This window comes from Lepidochelys olivacea, assembly GCF_965140295.1.
Source record: "Lepidochelys olivacea isolate rLepOli2 genome assembly, chromosome: 1".
NCBI lineage: Eukaryota > Metazoa > Chordata > Testudines > Cheloniidae > Lepidochelys > Lepidochelys olivacea.
The window spans coordinates 179,397,643-179,417,617 of NC_140411.1; positions in this window are offsets into that span (position 1 = coordinate 179,397,643).

Genomic DNA, 19,975 nt, shown 5'->3' on the forward strand with positions numbered 1-19,975 from the left:
TTGGTTGTGAACCATTGATAACTACTCTCTGAGTACACTTCTCTAACCAGTATTATTGCTATGTTATTTTTCCAACACAGATTCACCATCACCACCATCACCACCTGTGATTTGGATGGTTTAGTAAGTTGTTTAAAAAGAGCCTATCCACGTCACCTCTTCTTCCTGTTTAAGTGGTGTTATGGGATATACCAGGTCCTTTGAGGCTGCCCTGCTGAAGGCCAACCCCAGGAAAGGAGCAGTGAAGGTGGGTCCTCCATGCCTACCTAGAAAGGCTGCAGGGAAGCAGCCAATCTGAACTCAGCAGTCTCAGTTAATGGGACTGAAGGCCCCAGAAAGAGCCAGCCATTTGTTGACTTTGGTACCCCAGAAGGGGTTCATTCATGCACTGAAGACCAGCCTGATGATGGCAACAGCCAACAGGGGGATCCAGAAAAAAGGAAAGAGTGCAGGATTGCACCTGGCTGACAAGAGGCACAGGTCTACAGTAGACCCCTACAATGACATCACTCTTGTTTTTTACCCCTTTTTTTCTTACCCAGAGACTTTCAACGTCTGCCTCCCACTTTTTCCCAACCTCAGCATGAGTGTATACATCTTTGCTATACAAAGCAACACCTCCTCCCTTTTCTCCCTACCTGTCTTTCCTGAACAATCCGTATATTTTTGTAAGAATATTGCAGTCATGTGAATTATCCCATCAAGTTTCTGTGATGTCAGTTATGTTGTAATTGTTCACTAGTATTTCTTGTTCTTCCTTCTTATTCCCCATATGAATTGTACTAGCATACAGACATGTAAGATGTTGATTAGATATTCCCTCACATCTCCTTTTTCCCTGCTGTGATTGCCCATGTGCCCCCAGATGCCAACCCTTCACACAGTTCTCTGTTTTAGATTTACCTATGGCCTTTTGTCTCCTGCCCCCATCAAACATAGTTTAAAGTCTGCCGCATTAGGATAGCCAGGCTGTATTTGAAGATATTCTTTACCATCCTTTATTAGTGGACCCCATCTCTGCTCAGTAGTCTTTCTCAGAACAGCATCCCATGGTCGAGGAAGCTGAAGCTTTCCTAGTGACACCATTCACACAACTATGCATTCATTTTCAGAATATACCCAAGTATGTGTTAATATAATCCACCAGGTAAAAAGTCCATAAATAGGTATTTACTCAATATCTTGTAATGCCTCAAAGGCAGTCATTAGTCTTTCAGTGTGAACTCTAATACACTTAAATGAAGGTTTTCATTTCTATATATATATATATATATTTTTGGACACATGCACATACAAAATCCATATCTGAATATCTTAAGATATTACCAACAGCAAGGAAATATGAAGTTACAACTGGCATTTTAATCCAGTACAACTATTTTGTGTGCAGGTGTTAAACGGGCCTAAACTCAGAACCTGAGGTTGTATATCGAACAATATTTGCTTTTATACTCAATTGCAAGTGTTAGAGGAGAGCTAAATTCCCAGTTACACTGGTGCATACCTGTCTCCAACAAAATGGAGTTAGTATGGATTTATATCGCTGTGAGAGCAGCATTTGATCTGAAAGTCAGTTTGATTTTAAATGTCTTTGCTTTATGTAAACACAATATGCATCACTTTCATTAAACATACAGACTAAAAACACTGAGCTAGATCCTCATCTGGTGAAAATCAGCATGAGCTATGTCTCTTTATATTAGCTGAATATCTATCCATTATCTTTAAAAATTAAAATAATCAACCTCAGTAATTAACTGAGATTTGTGGGTTTCATTGCTTTTGTTTTATATCTCATTGTATAAAATAGTGTCATGCATATTCACCCAACATTATTAAAAGTATTGTTCACCTATTGCTACCCAATCTGTAGTACAGACAGTATTGTTATAAACCATTTGTTTCAGGTTCTATTAGAAATTCATCCAATTAGAAAAATAATAATTAAAAGGAGCAGGGATGTGTGTCAAAATATAATTGCAAATTCCAAAGAAAGGAAATTATATAGTAAGGTTGGCAGTCATTCTTATTAGGTAGCACAAGGACAGAGGGTGAAAAATTCAAAGATGAGTGAAATACCAGAGAATATCATTCTAATAACAGTGTTCATTCTAGCCTGCTGTGCTTTTGGTCTCCCACAGCGTTTAGCCAAGTTTCTTCCTCTTTTCTTCAAAGTTGCTGTGTAACCTTGTGAGAAAGTTTAGCTCGTCTCTTTGGAGACCTCTCAGAAGTTTTTAATTTATCCAGCAAATTTGGCCAATAGTGTCTACGACTCTTTTAAAAACTGAAATAAAATGGTAGTTGTGAATCAGATAAATGTAAAAATAAAATTAACATTGGAGGATCCAATTATTCTTATATCACCTTATGCTATAGTTCATGTAATTTAAACAATGCCAGGCCTCAGCCAGCACACATTATAGAAGGAGTAATTAACCCATAGTAAGACAAAGAATATGGAGGAGTGAAGGGGGAGCAGTGGTTCATGTCCACAATCAGTCATGGATATAAATCTGATTGTAGACACAGCCTTACAGAGGGATTTCTCTTTCCTCCTACACTTACAAAAAGCAATCTCTCTTGTACAATTCTCACCATGACATCTATCGGTGACTAAACAATGTAGGAGGCCAGGTGCTTTTGACCCAATGTCACAAATACCATCAGGAAAAGAATAAAAGAAAAATAAAACATTTAGAGATGGACTTAAAAAAAAACAAACAAACTCAACAGTGGGTCTATTTTCAGAACAACTTGAAAATAAGGTTTTAAGCTGCACTGTATTTTTCTGATTTTATTTTATTTTACATCCCACCGGAGGAATAAAGTATGTAGCTGCTGTTTTAAATATACAGTCAGCATTACATTTTGAGGAAAAACTGAGTAAAAAATTAACTTCCTCTGATCCTAAGGAATCTGCACTGCAGACATTCTGGTTCCTCTGGCAGAGTAGTACCACAACCATAGAAAACATAGTCTTGGAGGAAACATTCCAGTCTAAGCATGCAATCCTTATAGCATCTGTCTCAACTCCACTCCAGACTGACATCTGCTGGAGAAAAGGGATCTGATACTTCACTTTGTGACACAATGAGCACCACTGGATTCCAGTGGAAAAACTGGGATTGCAAAATAGGGAATCCGTCCCTAACTGACCCATCAAAAATTCATTTAGCTCTGCCACTGATGTCATCACCCTGACTGCCTTCTCTAATGGGTGGTTAATAGGGAGCTGGCTGGCAGCTTGTTTTTGCATTTTTGCATATACCATACATTTGATAAAGCTAATGGGCCCAATGCGGACGTTAGCAGTTAAGTATGTTATCTAGATTTGGGACAAACCCTGAAGGGTTTTGGTCCCATAAATAAAAATTAGACCATAAATAGATTTTGGCAGCCTGTGGCATATATAATCCTGCATCCATAAATTAAATGCTATTTGAAGGGAGACTGTATCCAGATTCTCTAATCAATCTGAAATTCCAAAAAGGAACATATTGTCATGAATAAGTACAGAAATATGAGATACTTTGTATTGATCCTAGCCCCCTAGTCAAATTACAATGTGGGTAATTACATTCAGCCTATATAACATTGTCGTTTCAACTGCATATGGTATTCGTCACCTTACTTCCAGAACCTTGTTGTTATATAGTATTCCCTGAAGTGAATGGCAGCTGTTTTCCACTGCTGTTGTTTGTGTTTCAGTGATGGAAAAGTGATCTTTTTCAGAATTATTTGCAACCTCAGACACCGAATAAGGCAGGGGTGGCCAAGCTCTGGCTCCGGATCCACATGCGGCTCTTCAAAAGTTAATATGCGGCTCCTTGTATAGGAACCGACTCTGGTGCTGGAGCTACCAGCGCCAACTTTTCAGTGTGCCGGGGGTTGCTCACTGCTTAACCCCTGGCTCTGCTGCAGGCCCAGCCGTTACACCACCCCTGAGCCTGCCATGCCCTCGCTCCTCCCCCTTCTCTTCCCCCTCCAAGCCTCCTACATGCCTTGAAACAGCTGACTGGGAGGTACAGGGAGGGAGAGGGAGGTGCTGATTGGTGGGCCCGCCGGTGGGCAGGAGGCACTGGGAGCAGGGGGGGAAGTTGATGGGGGGCTGCTGACATATTATTGTGGCTCTTTGGCAGTATACATTGGTAAATTCTGACTCCTTCTCAGTCTCAGGCTGGCCACCCCTGGAATAAGGGGATGGTTAGTTGCAAATTCCATTGGATTAAACTCTGATGTTGTTTTGTGGCTGCTGTGCCCCCGTATATGGATTTTTCCACAAGAGGGTTTGACTAAGCCCATAGTAGTCTTGTTGCTAATTACTAAACATAGCTTTTCTACAGCTCTGTAAAAGTATATCACATACTTTACTCATTCTGCTGCACAAGATTAGAGGGCAAGCATTCAAATGGATGCAGGAACAAGCTTTTTTTATTGGTGTCAGGGTTCAGTTTTGAAAATCAAGGTCACAAAATGAAGCATAAGATGTTCATGAAAAACTGAAGAGTTTTAAGCCTAAAAAGGATCATGGAAAGTTGCTGGGAACAAAAGTGAAATATTAATTTACTTTCCTAGTCTATTTTCTCTTATATAGTGCCCTGAACTGCTAGCCAGTTCCGTAAATAATAGATTTTTGGAATGCAAAATTGTAAATTTCAGCACTCCAGGGTTGCTAGTGACACTTGTATTATGAATACACATTGTCTCCCCCAAAGCTCAAATGAGAGAGTGAATCTGGAGCTGCTGACTAGCTGTGTGCACATGAAAGGGAATCTTCTCTTTCCTATATATAGGGCTAGGAATGTGTGTGAGAGCTGGTACTTGTGACTCTGTGTGTTCCCTTTCTCCCCTTGCCTGAGGCTTTAATGTAGTTGAAGAAAGCCGGTTATGTCCTCCATCAGGCCTAGAATCAGCAAGCATAGAGCAGGAAGCTGTAGGAGACTCTTTGTTTATTCCCATTAGGCCTGGAGGAAAATGTACTAGAATTAGCCCCTGCAGGAGAGCTTTCCCAACTTTCTGAAGACCTGTGGGAAAGGTCAGAAGCTGGTAAGTGGAGAGGTTTTCTTTCCTTCCCCAGGTCCAGGGAGACCCTCTGATGAGAGGAAGAGGGAAATGGTGCAGTGCCTTGAGTGATGGTCTTTCCTGCCTTTCAGCAGGCCTGATACACTAGACTTTGAGCACTTTGTCTGTTGAAATGTATTTTGGTTTCAGGTGAGGTAGGGGGAAAGTTCTTCAAGACATAAAGTAATCCCTGCTTGGAAAGCTAGCAGGATGCATCTGACACCCCTGAAACCTCTGGAATACTGCAGTGCCAAGAGTTGTCTGTCTGATGCTGGAATCAGGGGAAAAACTCTTTCAATTACTCAAATCTCCCAGCATGACCACAAATATCAGGAGAGGGAATGTTTTGCTCATAGCCAGGTGGGACATGATGTTGCCTCTTTCATTGCTCTTTTGTTTTTGGCACCACCCTTTAACGGTAGTGACTTCCTTTCCCACCAATCGTCAAACTTCCTCAGATACGCATTCAAGCCAACGCATATTCCTGTGAATACAGGGCAAGCTTATTGTATTTCCATCTTTGAACATCCGGGAAACATTGTCGAGAGTAAAATCTGTTAGGCTGCAAGGGGAAGTGGTAAAAGTCAATCACCTGAGTTATATAAAACTAGACTGGACAAAGCACTAGAACAGTGCTTTCCCGCACCACTTCCCGCAGGCCCCATTGGCCAGGCACTGTGAACCACGGCCAGTGGGAGCCGCGATCGGCCGAACCTGTGGATGCGGCAGGTAAACAAACTGGCCGGGCCCGCCAGGGGCTTTCCCTGAACAGGCGGTGTCCCAAGTTTCGGAAACACTGCACTAGAACATGGATAGCATTTCTGATGTCTTCAGTCAGAGGAATAGGAAGTCCACTTCATATTTGAGGGGCCCATAATTTTGGAATGTTCTGTCTTTATTCTCATTTGGTCATAAGAAACAATTACACAAACTGTTGGCTGTTTAAACTCACAGTTTCACATCGTATTGGTTAAATATGTCATGTACTGCAGTGCTGGTGAATATGATCTATTTTAAAAGTCTCATTCCTATATTCAGTTTGTGCTTTGTGTAAAACAGTGCTTACATTTTTACATGAGTTCTGCTGAATACCTATCTCAGTGATAGTGTACACATGCTTGAAACAATAACTGCTGTTTTAGACGAGTTCTTATTAAAAACAAAATGTATATGTGAAATTAACTTGCACACAGTTTAAATCTTCAAAAATTGCACTTCCTTTAGATGATTAACACTTAATTGCATTTTTATAAATGGCAGTCAAAATGCTATAATACAGAGGTTTTCAACCATGGGTTTCAACCATGGTCTGTGGACCATGGCTAAGGGGTCCACAAAAGGTTATGGTTACCATGGAACAGTGGTTTGAATAGTACCTTAATGCACAAGTGTTCCCACTGATTCCAATGGTTATTTGCAAAGTGAGGTACTGCTCAACCTGGGGGTCTGCAGATTATGCCTAAGATTTCCAAAGGGGTCTGCACTTCCATTCAAAAAATTGTGGGGGTCTGCAAATGAAAAAAGGTTGAAATCCCTGCTATAGTACAAGTACAGTTATAGAATCATTGATGGCAGCTACTTGTTGTGACCATAAAGGAATAATTCATTTCTGCTTTGATTTTAGGAAAATATTATGTAAAACCCTTAATACATTTCAGTCCTAATTTTCTTCGGCATGCTATGTGTTTAGGTATGTTGATAGTATAAAGATGACTTATATAGGAACCTATGTCAACAACAATGGGAAACTTTATTTTTAATAAATATTATTTTTAATACTTAATGGACATACAAAGTGCTATAGGGTCCTTGCACTAAATCTAATGCAGACACATGCAGTATTAAAAATAAAAATACATTTACACAGTATCTTTTATCAGAGAATCTCAAAAAGTTTTACAAAATAGGGAAATTGTTTTCCCAATCTTACATATGAAGTAACTGTAGGAAAGAGTTCAAGGGCCTGATGTTCAGAGGTGCTGAGCACCCACAGCTCTTTGCTACTCCCAGTTCTCTTTACATTCCAGCCACAGCCCATTTCAATTTCTGCTGAGTGCCAGTCTAGCCCCTATTTCAATCAACGGGGATTCTGCTGTTGACTTCAAAGGGAGCAGGTTCAGACCCTTAGTCATCTAGAAAAGACCCTGACCCTATTTTTTAATGTAAATTAACTCCCTGAGTTTCCTGTTGAACTGGATGACACCTAGGAATGGTATTCGGCTGTGGTATAGATTTCAGAGTAGCAGCCGTGTTAGTCTGTATTCGCAAAAAGAAAAGGAGTACTTGTGGCACCTTAGCGACTAACAAATTTATTTGAGCATAAGCTTTCGTGAGCTATAGCTCACTTCATCAGATGCATTCAGTGGAAAAGAATGGTATAAACTGTCATAACTTTGATCAAAGTCAAATTAACTAAACTGGAACATGTTCAGAAGTTGCAAGGGGAAAATACATTGTGTAATTATGGAATTATATTTACTGAATTCAAATAGGTTGTGAGATTAATTTTCAATTTCTTAAAGCTTTTTTAAATACTGTTTCACTATTTGTTGCATGGATATAGACACACTAGAACCTTTCAAATACTTCTAGACTATCTCGAGGATTCCAGAACGCTTAATAAAAAGAAAAGGAGTACTTGTGGCACCTTAGAGTCTAACCAATTTATTTGAGCATAAGCTTTCGTGAGCTACAGCTCACTTCATCACCATCGGACCACGTTCTGATTCCCATCCTCAGGTTGAGCAGTATCTCACTTTAAAAATAATCATTGGAATCAGTGGGAATACTTGTGCATTAAGGCACTACTCAACCTAAATAAAGGAAATAGAATCTGGCCCTTAATGACTTCAGATATTTTAACTTAATATTATAATAAAATGGATGATTAAATATTGGAAAAGGCCTGGTATGTGATAAGAAGCACATTTTGCTGTTTACAATAAACTGGATATTTCTGCAATTTAATGCGCTATATGTAGAGAAGTGTTTGTGATTGGAAATACTAGATTTGATGTTGATGTGTAAAATTAGTCCTAAAATTCCATATTTTTAATTTCCCATATATCTGTGCTTTTGCTTACTTACTCTCTATCTACGTCTTCAGCACTGTTTTATATAGTCATCTTTGTTCAAATATTATTTTTAGGTTCTTTCTCAGCTCTTCTTTCCTTTCTGTTACCTTTTTTTTCTGCTAGGATTCTCCATAGAGATTGGTCTTCCATTCGTTATTTATTCTCCACACATATACCTTTTTCCAATTATATTTCTTTAATTTTTCTTTCTTTATGCTCTCTTTACCTCATATTATTTCCTTTTGATTTACTGCCCTTCCTGTCTTTATTCCCTGCCTCATCACACTTTTGCTTTTGTGTTTTTCTCTTCTCACAGATTATAGGATTTTTATTTATTTATTTAGTGTTATAAAAGGCATTGCTGTTGTAGCCTTTCTTTTTCAGCTTAGTTCTCTAAATTGCCACTTCTCTGCTTTTAGATCTCATTCAGATTTTTTAAAAGTCTTAAAGCAGATTTGGGAGAGAAATGATTCAGAAACTAGGTGGACAAAATCACTGTTATTTAAGAAAGAAATGATTTGCTGACATGTCTGCACCTCCAGATTCCTCTAAACTAGTACAGCCATTGGTAAGTTATATGATTGCTCATACATTTCATGGCATGTGTCTGGAAAATTAAATAATGCTTCTTTTTACCCCTTGACTCACCATGTATTTCCACAGTTTTTATTCTTTTATTATAAGTGTAAAACATGAAGGGGGAAAATTTGCCATTGCATTCATGAAGTCAATAGGAATCTTATGTATATGTGATTGCAAAATTTGGAGGAATTTTTGCTTGTGTAGGGTATGCTTTTATGATGGATACATGATTTGAATAAAGGAGTGCACAACAACTTGTATTTCTTTACCATTTGCAGGGGCCTGATTTTAAGTAGTGACATTGAGTGCTCAGCTGATCTGAGTGTCAGGACCCATATGTTTCAGATATTGGTGTGTGTATAGCTTGCAGGTCATTTTATATCTGACTAAAACTGCAGCCTGTTTACTTTTATGAAAGCTGTCACTAGTCTAAATCCAGAGGTGAAAACAACAACCATATGGGCCGAATATAACTTCTTCAAGGTTGCAACTGAAGAAGTGTTTCTTTACCTACAAAAGCTTATGCCCAAATAAATCTGTTAGTCTTCAAGACTTCAGACTCCTGTAGTTTTTGTGGATACAGACAAACACGGCTACCTCCTGATACTTGACTTCAAGGTTCATGGCATTGCATAAATGATGAATTTGGCCCTCTGTAACTGGGAAAAACCTGAATATGAGCACAGTAGATGGTCGATTCTTGGATGTATTTCCAGTAGTATAAATTCTAGAAATAAGTCCAAACCGGCCCACATTTACAAAGTGACATAATATAAAATCTCTTTATCCAATCTTTGGACTCTGGAATTCCTGCATTCACCACACTGACTATGCTTTATCCATTATTGTTTTTTACAGTTCTGCTGAAGCACGGAGTCATGGTATATTTGCTCCCTATGATGGGGAAATGTTGTTGTTCTTAATTTAAAGCATGTCAGTTGTAGCCAGATACTATGACTATGTTTGCTTATAAATGCTTATCATTATAAAAAGAGCTGTATATAACAGGTGTACAATTCCACTGGATGAATAGAGTATCTATTGGTTGCATAGGCTAGTCTCTGAGATAAACCACTTATACTGAAAGATTTCTGAGTACCTCTAGGGTGTTCTACTTGTTCCGCCAAGTTTAATGATTTTACAGTGTGTTACATAGATTCAGTAGAAAACTGATGCATCCTATGACTAAATCTGTTCTTTATCTCAATTTCTGGTTTTGGTACTGCCTGTCTACACATGGAGTTTTGAGCTTATTTGTGGAATAGAAATTAAAGTGTCAAAACATCAAGGGTACAAGTGCTGCTAGAAGAAAAGAAAAGAATTTTCAAGTATCCCTATTTATTCAGAAGATTAATTAGCAATTATCATGGGAGACCATTTGTCCCTTATCCTTCCCTCCCCTCACAGGGCAAAATAATTCAACCAAGTGAGTAAAAGGCATGCCAGCAAGATACTGGGAAAATACTCTTTACCGTCTGCTATATATATATCTACCTTGGAGATGGAGGTATAATTTTCAGCTTGGGTAGAAATATGTGCACTAGCTTTGATCAAGCTAGCATGCTAAAAATAACAATGTTGTTGGGGTGTTGGGATGGGCTAGCTACCCTGAATACTATAAATATGTACCCAAGGCAGCTAACCAATCCTGCTGCAATGGCTACACTGCTATCTTTAGTGAAGTAGCTCAATCAAAGCAAGTGTGGATAGATCTATCCAAGCTGGAAATTACACCTTCTGCTCCAGGGCAGACATACCCTTAGAGGAAAGGCATGATTTCTATTCTAAGAAATCTTAAGCCTAAACAGTTTTGACTCCTAAAACAGTGGTTCTCAACATCTGATATACTGCAACCCCTCTTTTTATACCAATGCCATTGGGACACCTCTCCCATCTAGCTGGGACAGTCTTCTCATTTAGCAGTATGGGAAAGGCATGGGGGCTGGACTTCCCTGGGGTTGAAAACCGTTTTGTAATAATTCAATTTGAAGCCACAGTTGTTGACCTTCACCAGCACCAATACCAAGTAGTTATTCAAGTGAACAGGCCATTTTAAAATTTCTTCCTATGTTTCCTGATATTTCGTAATCCCTGGTTCAGTTGAAATTTTGTGTGAAGTTAGATGACTCAACTATTGCTTAACCAAGAGTTTTGTCTGCTTCAAGAACAGTCGTGTTTAAACTGACATCTGAAGTGTAATCCTCCATTTTTTCTGAGTGACATCTCATCTGATCCTAGAACCAGTGAACTTTATGGAGACAACAAGTGTTTTTCACCTATCAGACCCCATATTCTCTTAGTGCCTCTGGCTAGTACTGTCTGTGACTTTCCTTAAGGTACATATAAAGAGAGGAAAACAAGAGATTAGTAAAAGGGAATGTGTTCCAACTTCTCTGTGCTCCTCAGAACTTGGTTAGTTCTACCCTGGTGGGAATTCTCCCAGTGGGGGAAACTCACAGGTGGCAAAGTCAACAGATGTGAATTCTGAGCCAGCTGATGCCAACACTACCACAGTATGTGGGGCATGTTGGAGGATAAAGAAGGCATATTTGTGGTGTGGCGGAACAGCTCTGTTTTGCCATTTCTCCAAAGTTATGTGGCCCTGTAAGGATCATGGTCAGGTCTGGAGGAGCTGTGGCTTGAGAATCAGGGAGCTGTATGCCTCCTGTCTCCTCTCCCTCTTTCTCAAGCATCAAGAGGGCCTCGTCACAAGAGAGAACCTGGTCAGAAATGTATTATCTGAGCGTAAACAGCATTGGAGGGGTAGTGTACTTTGGGGAAATTCTTTGTTCCCATATTTTAGGCATCCTTTCTCTTAAGCTTCAATTTTTTTCAGTAAGGCACTGTTTTACCTTGATAGGAAACAGCAGTTTTAACTTTTAATGGACATCTAGAATTGGATAGGGGCTGCCAGTGCAGAACATGGTTCATTAATAAATTACTGACATATGCATTAGCAAAGTAATACACATGTTTGAAAAGCAGTTTCAGTACAGTACCTATACCATGATGTGTTTGAATCACTGAGACCTTTGAAATGTGTAATGAACAAAGTACCACTAAATAGTATGAAAATTACTTTTTTCACCATGCAATCTACTCCGTACAGAGTTTGAAAAGGAAATCCTGAATCTCTTCTTTAACATATAATTTTGGTATCTAAAAACAGCATTTGGGATTAGCAGGCTTGTCAGAAAAACAAGGCTTTAGATGTTCAGCAAAAACCAACAATCCACCCCCAGCTTTTCAACTGTGTCAGGCGTTATTTGAATCTACACAGCTGCTGTCAGATAAAGGAATAGGAAATGCAATGAAAGGGAAAGATATTATTTTTGGGACTTGAGCTGAAAATAAAGTGATCACCTAACCTGTTTTACATAACGTAATATACATGCTCTGAAAATGGATCGTTGTATACTTAGATCTAGCACTTAAGTTTTTGCTAATTGTCTACTCTATTAGTCAAGATGGTAACAAGGTTTCTTGGAACCTATTCCTTTCTTCTGATTTATTCATATTATCAAAGATAAACACACACACACACACTAAGCAGAGTCACAATGAGCTCTACCCTGACATGTGGTGGTGAGCTGTGGAAAAGGACTTCAGGGGCTGATCTTATTTGCATGGGCACACCCACCGTGCTTAGCATGATGGATTGCTTCCCCAAATGGTCACTTTGGCTGCTGTGGGATCCCCAGTCTCTTTGTTATTGGGGCAGAAGTAATAGAGGATTGTTATCCTGGTTATGTGAAACGAGGACAGTAGAACTGTACTTAGCATTTTATGATGGAGGGACTTGCCTTCAACTAAGTAGCACTCACTAGGCAAAGGACATGGGTTCCAAAACCCAGTGAATTGAGAGAGGCTGGGGACAGGTTATGTGTACCTGGTAGTGTGGGTGCCTTCTGAGGACTATAGACACTCCATTGACCCCTTTCTCTCTCCACTGTGTAATAACAGAGCTAATTTTGGCTCCATTAGGAGTCTTGTTACATGCTACGGAGCTGAAATCACTGATGCCTAGGTCTAAGCATTAGACCTGCTTTAGGCTCGTGGTGCCCCAGCACTGAGGCTCCCCTACTACCAGCTAAAAATCACTCAGAGCTGAACTCACTAAAGAGCTGAAGTTACTCAGAGCTGAGATCACTGAGAGCTGTGTTAAGGCAGGTGATGGGGGGGACTGAAGACAAGTCGGTGAGCGGCCAGCAGGATGGTTAGTGTTGAGAGCAGAGCGGATAGCCGGGCGGTTGGCGAAGAGGAGCGGAGAGTAGGATGGCTAGCGGAGAGGTCCGGAAAGCGGAGCGGAGAGGATAGCAGGGTGGCTGGCGGAGAGGAGCAGCCAGCAGGATGGCTGGCGGAGAGGTGCAGCTGGCGGTGAAGAGTGCAGCAGAACCCCATGGAGAGGCGCGGCACTCGGCCATTGACCCGAGCAGCGGAGCATGTAAGACGCCCCCCATACCTCCCTCCACTTCCACCCAGGCTGGGAGGTAAACTCTGCAGATGAACTTCTGAACTCTGGGGGGGCTGCACTGACCAAGGACAGAAACTGTGGGGGTGACTATAGGGTTGCTGGCCCCTGAGGGAAAAAAGACACTGCGAAACTTACTTGGGGTGGGTCTTTTGTGATGGTTGGTGTTATGAATCCTGTTGGTGGTGTTTCCCCAACATAATGCTGCATTGTTTCCCTCCTTCATTAAAAGGCTTTTGGTACACTCAGACTCTGTGCTTGTGAGAGGGGAAGTATTGCCTCTTAGAGGTGCCCGGGGGGTGGTATGTAATTGTCCCACGTCACTGGGTAGGGGCTTGAGCCAGTTTTGCACTGTGTTATTGAAACAGAACCCCTAGATACTGAATCTGGCCCTTGTTGCTGCCAACTCTGACAGGCAGAAGGGTTACATATATATATAAATATAAAACTTTTGTCCAAAAACTTCCTAAAAATGCTTTATTGTTTAGTATGGGAAGGGGGATATACATTACCTAATTGATACTACAGGGAGGGAGAGTTTTATGGAGGTAGAATATAACTACCCACATTGAAATGTGACCAGGGGATGCTGAAGTTATAATAAATAATAATAATCTTCTTAATAGCAAGTCCTCACCTCTGGGATCCACCTCCTACCATATCTAAGTCTGGTCACACTTGGAAATCAGTGTATGATGCACCTTTTTGGTCACTTTGTTTGTTTGTTTTTGTTTTTTTTGCTAACCCCATGCTCTCTATCTCTGTTTTTCAGATACCTGCAAGGTGTTACATGTTCCCTTTTGGCCCTTAAAGTTGTAGTGTTGGGGATGAGGAGAGTGCACTAAAATTAAATGTTTGTTTCACTTGGAATTTTTTTATATGTATCTAGGTCATGTCAAGTGCATCAAAATACTATGATTTATTAATTATTAATACTATGTATTAAGAATTAATTCTCTTATTTAATAAATACTCTTCTTTAATGCCATTGGGTGCCACTGGATCTTTTAGTGTCCACAAATGGTCAGGCTTAAAATTGGCTTAAAATCTCTTTCAAAAGATGCCTTCTTCAACAACAAACAACAATAATTCATACACCACGTGGGTTTTCTTTGGTTGCCCCCCCAAGTATTGAGCAAGGTCAGCTTTAGTTAGGGCTTGTCTATATGGGGTGTTACTGCAGGTCAAAGTGTGAATCTACAGCCACACAGTAACGTCCTGTGTGAACATTGCTACAGTGCACTAAAAGTTTTGTAGTGTGCTTTGACTTATTCCCATTTCAAACAGCAGTAAATCAAAGTGCACTACAGAACTTTTAGTGTGCAGTAGTAGTGCCCACAAGGGATGTTACTATGTGGCAAGCTAGTGCACTATAGATTGACACCCTGGCCTGAGGCACAGTAAAATTCTCTGTAGACGTTTTTGAAATCACAGATTGAGGTGTTATCGCTTCAGGCTTCCAAACAATGATAAATGGGGAAGCACATGTATGTAAAAATCTGAAACAAGTGGGAGAATATCAGCTTGGTATCAACATTAACGTGGCTCATTTATCCGTGGTCTAAAATGTCACTAACTTCCAGCTTTTACTTGGCCTTTTGTCACAGAAATATAGTAACCTCCTCACTATTGAGGCCACAGGTAAGGTCCCCATCACCTACTTCTGTCCCAATATCTGCTATCACATCAATCTCTTTCCACTCATGAGAGGTCCCTACTCATAATATCTTGGGGAAATGACATAATAAAGCTTTTTGCATTAGGGTTCCATTTTCAGTAATTCTACTACCTAAAGTCTTAAGTCCCTGGAGTTGTGGTAACATAATACATTTTTGCAAATACAAAACCTAGTCTTGGTGATACTGGTTACAATCATATGTTTTTAAAAGGATTAATCATTTAATTACATATGCCAATTGAGTCTTTGGCTATGGTACTAGAGTGCAGACTTCAGTAGTGAGCTCTTTATAACTCTTTGAGTGCCCCTCAAAATAGGCACTAACATAAAACCTGCTAATACAGGGGTGGGCAAACTTTTTGGCCCGAGGGCCACGCCGAGGTTGCGAAACAGTATGGAGGACCGAGTAGGGAAGGCTGTGCCTCCGCAAACAGCCTGGCCCCCGTCCCCTATCCCCTCCCACTTCCCGCCCCCCTCAGAACCACCGACCCATCCAACCACCTGGCTCCTTGTCCCCTGACCGCCCCCTCCCGGCACCCACTTCCCCAACCGCTATCCACACCCCTGCCCCCTGACAGGCGCCCCGGGACCCCCACCCCATCCAACTCCCCCTTGTCCTCTGACCGCCCCCCCTCCCGGGACCCCCATTCTTAACTGCCCCCCCAGGACCCCACCCCCTATCCAACCCGCCCTACTACCTGTCTCCTGACCGCCCCACCCCCAAACCTCCACTCCATCCAACCGCCCCCTGTCTGCCCTCTGGGACCTCCTGCCCCTTACCCAACCCTCCCTCCCTCCCCCCGGCCCCTTACCTTGCCACTCAGAGCTGCAGGACAGGCTTATTTGAAAGGTTGGAAGGTGGGCGCTGTGCTGCCTGCAAGGTGACGTGGCTGCAGGTGAAGGGGGGACAAAGTGGGGGAAGGGGCCGGGGCTCAGGGGCTGGGCAGGATGGTCCCACGGGCTGGATGTGGCCCGCGGGCTGTAGTTTGCCCATCTCTGTGCTAATACATTGAGCTTTCTGGCTGCCATAAATGCTGACAGAAGTTCCTTTACAATAGACATATGTGTAGCTAATTCTGGAAGACATAGTTAAGCAGATAATGATAAACAATACAGTCATATTTTTTCTGTAGCTGGCTAAAATTGATTTCCAAGTAAACTAAAAAGGACTCCCCATTTGGATGTGGATCATATTACCAACAATGGGTCTGTTAGCATTACGTGTTTCCTCTTACCTATCTTCTTCTCTTCTATTTCCATCTCATTTGGGTCTTTATAGCCTTCAAACATGATATAATAAAGGGCTTCCTTTCCTAGGAAATGAAGTGGGAATGTATGCATTACAATATATGAGTACCTCTCTGTGTATAACTAGTCCTTGAAATATTTGTCATGCTGTTTCTCTATATTTAATAATTAAAAGGCCAAGAAAATTATTTATAAAGAAGAGTTCTCTCTAGCCTACCAGATCTTTGTACCTAGAGTTGATCTAATGTTTTTTTTTTAAAGGTTCAACAGTATTTTTATAAAAAGAAGCACCAACTTTGGTCGCCAGGATTTCTGGCATCATGTTGTTTGTTATTCACAAATATTAGGATAGTTGGCTTGTATATAACTTGAACAAAATTTGTCTATCCTTGTTTCCTTTTTCTTCACCTCTGTACTTTGATTGTGAGCTCCTTGGAGGAGGGACCACCCTTTTTTCTGTGTCTGGACAGCCTTTCTCTCTCACATACTGGGTGCTATCCTAAATTCATCATCATCATTCTTGAAAATATTTATGAATTTCTGTATTTTCACAAATTTTAGTACAAATGCTTATCTGAAAACTCATCTCACCAGTGCATTATTCATGAATTATTATCTGTCTATTTAAAACGTGCAGTTATTCAACCAAGAAGCAGGAACTATACAATGTGATTTAAGTGACCAAATCCTATCATATAATGAATACTAAATAGTTGTTCATGAATAGCATATATGTTGAAAATTATTTATCAAGGTTGTGCAGCAAGTACTAACAAATAATGAATACATTAAAAGAAAAATCAGGATTCTTTGTCAACAATTTGCTTAATAAGAAAAGGGCTAATTTCATAAATATATTTCATAGCAAATATATATTTCATAGCTCTCTTGATAATGTTCCAAAAAGTAAAATGAAAAAAGTAAAATGATCACAATTTGAGCATGTTGGAGAAATGATCTTTTCAGTAAGTAAAGTTAAACTAATGCATTTTTCACTATATGAGTAAACAGTGAAACAGGATGTTGATTGCAAATATCATATATCTCATCATGTACCAGTTGGTATGGGTTCCATTTATTTTCCAGTACTTTTATCCTTACTGTTAAACAGATAACTTTGCTGTCTTTGTTTTCTATTAATTTCTAATGTGTGTATTTTCAAGTATGGACTGAATACATTTTGCAAGCAAATTGAAAAGCATTTTTACTCTGACCCTTCCATTTGTATTTAGAGAACAGGGCCCCTATTCAATGAGAAATCCATAGGAATAAAATCAGAAACTAATTACTTTACTTCTGCTTCTGTATGACCTTACCATTATGGGATTTCATCTTTCAGTGTTAAACAAAACCTCTCCAGGAACCATACAAGTCTCACAGTATCTAAATCTTTTTTTTTTTTTTTTTGGTTGTGGGCAGGTGATTGAAACCCAGTGTGAGTTATAATATACTTTGCACTTCTCTGGCATCTTCTATCCAAAGATCTGAGCATGTTACACATGCTACCAAAGTAGGCTTCATAACAAGTCGAGTTGGGTAAATAATGGATTTGCTGAGAATTCTGAAAAATCAAGAAAGTTTCATTTGGCGTTTACATAAAATAAATATTGTTTTTATTTTATTTGATGAATTGCAAGGTCAAAAATTTCAAGTTGGGTTGACATGAAACTTTTTTTTTTTAAATCTGTTGAAATTTTTTGTTTCCATTTTAACAAAAGCAAAAGGGAGGATTAGATTCACAAAACATCTGGGAGGAGAGTGATGAGGATGACCACTCCCTTGTCATTCACCTTGGAAATTCATAGACATTCATAATGACAATGAATAGTCATTTGTTCAGGGAAGGTGAATGAGAATGATTCTATAACATTTTGGATATATCATTCATCCAAGATGTGGGAGACCCAAGTTTGAGTCCTTGCTCCAGTGTATACATACTGCAGAACAACTTCAACAGAAGAAATTGAGAAAGACCCATACTACAATATCTTATAGCCCAGTGGCCAGGTTGCTGTTCTCCTGCACTGTAGAAGACCTAAGCTCAAATCCTTTCTCTTCAGGTGGTGGGAGGGGAATTGAACTGTGGTCTGCCGCATCTTGGGTATGTTCCCTAACCACTGGGCTAAAAGTTATAAAGGAGTTGTTCTGCTCTTCCTACAGCCATTTTGTGAATCTAGTCCTCCTTCACACATACTATCTTAAATTTCTGCATTTTTTTTAATTTTGTATTCAGCGAGCTCAACACAAATTTGCAAATTGTTTCAGATCAACTGAAAATGCATTTTTGGTGAATGAATATTCACCAAAAAAAATTTCACTCGGCCCTAATAACTGTTTAAGGTAAGTATTATTATGATCCTCATTTCATAGATGAAGAAACTAAGTCAGAGAGAAACTAAGTTACTTGCCAAAAGTCACGTAGCACATCAGTGGCAAAAACAAGAAAACAAAACCAGATTCAATGGCCCATGCTTTGATAGCTGTATTGTTCTCCTTTTGAGATTTAAATGCTCTCATCAGAAAGTGTTGACATTATTTAAGATTAGCAAATCATTGGTGTATATTCTGTATATACGTATTGTAATATTTCAGTAACAGATAAAGCTCACTTCTGTTGCAGGGGAGAATTTCTTACACTGCTACTTTTGCCATTTTCATAACTTGTTTTCCAGGAATATATTCTGAGTTTGATCAGGTTCATGGTCATGTCATGCTCCACAAGACCTGCTCTGAGAAAATAAATGGAGTTCATATAAGTTACTTTCAATAACTATGGAGTGAATACTGAGGAAATATAATTTCATGATTCCATTTAAAATGTGCATTAAGCCATGTTAACTAGTTTGCAGAATGTTTGAGGTACTTGAAAAGGAGAATGTAAAGTCCTGATTTTGCTCTCTCACACCAGTGTAAATCATGAGTAATTATAATTGTCAAAAGAAATATGCTTGTCTAAATTTAGTGTAAATTAGAGCAGAATGAAACATTGTGTTTTATATACTTATTAAGATGTTATACCAGCAGGGAGTTTGCTCCATCATATATATTTACTTTGTTCATGCTGTATGTGGGTTTTTGTGTGTGTGTGTGTATTATAAGTAGAACTGGTAACAATATCTATAGATATGGTTGCCTCTAACACTATCTATTCCACCCATGGCAGAGCTGGGCATACATCCCAAGTGCTTAATAGCACAGACACATATCTTATCCTCTTAGTTCTGCTGACTTTCAGACTCAATGTGCCAAGTCTCTGTGTTGGTTGTACTATCTGTAACCAGTAGATTACACTCATTTCCAGAGCTAGGAATATAAACCAGAAATCCAGATTCCCTACATTTTTGTCATTGCTGCCAAACTACTGCTGTAAGCCAATGCAAAAAAAGTGTATGTTGCAGCCCCCTTTAGTGACTGATCTACATACAGGATAACTGATACTTCCAGTTACTCTTTCAGTTCAAATGCCAGAGGTCTATCTACTGACCCCTGAAAGTAACCAGTTCAGGGGGTAAGCATGGTTCTATATGATGAAGTTCTGTTTGGTTATTTTATTTATAGTTAGTTTTTTTTTAAAGTAGGGTTTTTTGGGGCAGGGGGAAGAATCAGTTTAAAAAGAACATTACTCAAACACTGAAAAGTTAAGAAATGATAGAATTAAAGTTGCCCGTGAAACCATATTCTGTCTCCTTGTGCATAGGGATTATAATGTAGACTTTAATTACATGATCACATACTGTTCCTAGTGGAGTGAGGATTGTGTGTCCATCTTTCCACACAAGCAGACTTTTTCAATACTGGGGATATACCAGTGGAACCCAAGCAGTGAATCTGTCCCCCTCCCTCCTCCCGCATACTTTAAAC